The sequence below is a fragment of the Ranitomeya variabilis genome, chromosome 4 (assembly GCF_051348905.1).
Source record: "Ranitomeya variabilis isolate aRanVar5 chromosome 4, aRanVar5.hap1, whole genome shotgun sequence".
Taxonomy (NCBI): Eukaryota; Metazoa; Chordata; class Amphibia; order Anura; family Dendrobatidae; genus Ranitomeya; species Ranitomeya variabilis.
This window is the reverse complement of record NC_135235.1, coordinates 49,582,263-49,584,629: the sequence shown is the minus strand read 5'-3', so window position 1 is coordinate 49,584,629 and position 2,367 is coordinate 49,582,263.

The window sequence follows — 2,367 nt, the reverse complement described above, 5'->3', positions numbered from 1 at the left end:
CGGGGCTGTACGTCAGAAAAAAAGAGAATCACATAAACAAGAGAATCAACGGAAAATTCTCAGCTTTTCTGTTTAGTATTGTAGCCTAGTTAATGAGAGTTGATCTAGTTAATGATAAATTATTATTATGGTAGCTCCTTGAATTTCCCTACTTGAAAGCTCACATGACACCCCCCCAGATGTGGACGCCAGGAGATCTGCCTGTATTCCTCAGGGTTGAGGACATCAACAAATGGGCAACTTTGAAGACCATAAACCAGGGGTGATGGACTTCTGCCCGGTGGCCTTTTCTCTAGTCCCCAGCCAGATTCCTGGGGACCGCAGTGCTTGGTCTGGCGGCTGACATAACACTAGCCTATTGCTCTTGACACTGCGAATACATGCTGTCAAGGGGTCCTACTCAGTTATCAAACAATCAACAGAGCTAGAGATGAGTGAACAGTCCTAAGAACCTTTATTACATGCAAACCGAAAGGTCCATAAAACAACTCACCACACAGAGGATAAAATAAGCCAGGAACACGGATACAGTCCAGTAACGGGATAAATGCCCCGAGATATGAGCATCACAACCCTCCGCTTAGAGGTCGATATGGCAGTGCGGCTCTAGATACTTCTCCATAAAGGGCTCCTTCAGCAGTATTTTCCATGGTAATCTGGGTTTCTTCAGGTCTCTCTGGGGTGCTGGCCTTAAGGTACCTTCACACTCAGCAACTTTACAACGAGAACGACAACGATCTGTGATGTTGCAGCATCCTGGATAGCGATCTCGTTGTGTTTGACCCGCAGCAGCGATCTGGATCCCGCTGTGATGTCGCTGGTCGGAGCTAGAAGTCCAGAACATTATTTTGTCGCTGATGACCCACTGTCATCGCTGGATCGGCGTGTGTGACGCCGATCCAGCGATGTGTTCACTTGTAACCAGGGTAAATATCGGGTTACTAAGCGCAGGGCCGCTGCTGCCGAGAGCTTCCCTGCACTGACTGTGTCAGCGCCGGCCGTAAAGCAGAGGACAGCGGTGACGTCACCGCTGTTACTGCCGGCGCTGACACATTCAGTGCAGGGAAGCTCTCGGCAGCAGCGCACCATCAGAATGTGAGTATGTAGTGTTTTTTTTAAAACTTTTACAATGGTAACCAGGGTAAATATCGGGTTACTAAGCGTGGCCCTGCACTTAGTAACCCGATGTTTACCCTGGTTACCCGGGTGCTGCAGGGGGACTTCGGCATCGTTGAAGACAGTTTCAACGATGCCGAAGCCGTTCCCCTGATCGTTGGTCGCTGGAGAGAGCTGTCTGTGTGACAGCTCCCCAGCGACCACACAACGACTTACCAACGATCACGGCCAGGTCGTATCGCTGGTCGTGATCGTTGGTAAGTCGTTTAGTGTAACGGTACCTTTAGTATCAGCACCCCACAAAGGATCAGAAGGGTCATGAATGGACAGTCATGAAATGTCAGCAGTGGTTCATCAATAGGCATGGACACATTCAGGCTGCAGATGGTAACTGAGCTAATTCAATTATCGGACCTTTTGTAAGGTAATTAAGACTCTAGACAAGATGGGGAATACACAGAATGATACAGAGCAACAATACAACACTCATAAAATCAGTAAAAATATGAACATACAGACAGAATGATACCCAACACACGATATCACACCATCACGTATGCATGCAGCATTCACTACTAATCGCTGCGGCATGTGCAATGAAGGATTATGTTCTGATACTGACCAGTGCCAGCGTCAGGATGTACTTTGTGGGTGGAGTCAGCGCGCACCGATGTACCGGTATATGCCCCAGCATCTCCTGTGATGTATATGCCCCGGCGTCTCCTGTGATGTATATGTCCCGGTGTCTCCTGTGATGTATATGCCCCAGCATCTCTTGTTATGTATATGCCCCAGCATCTCCTGTGATGTATATGCCCTGGCGACTCCTGTGATGTATATGCCCCAGCATCTCTTGTGATGTATATGCAGCGCCCCAGAGTTCTGGTCGTTGCAGTACTGTGGCTTCGCCGCTATGGGGAGCTATGGTACGTCCGATGGCACTGAAGGAGTTCATCTGATCAGGTATCACAGACACCAATACATTTCACCGCCGGGCCTCCAGGGGGAGATAAGGGTTCTATTTACTAGGCCACTCTCCACTTACAGGTAAAACTGGGGGTCAGGCAGGAAGTTAGAGAAAAAGCTGACTGGATATGAACCAGGCAACACCTTGTGGCAGAGGGTGTTGCAGGAGAGGATTCGGTAGGGCCTCTGTCAGGTTTGGGACCCTGATGGAGACCTGGCTACAAGAAAGAAAGTAACGGGACCGTGCCTGCACTGAGAAGCGGCGGTGCCCTAAGGAAGGACTAG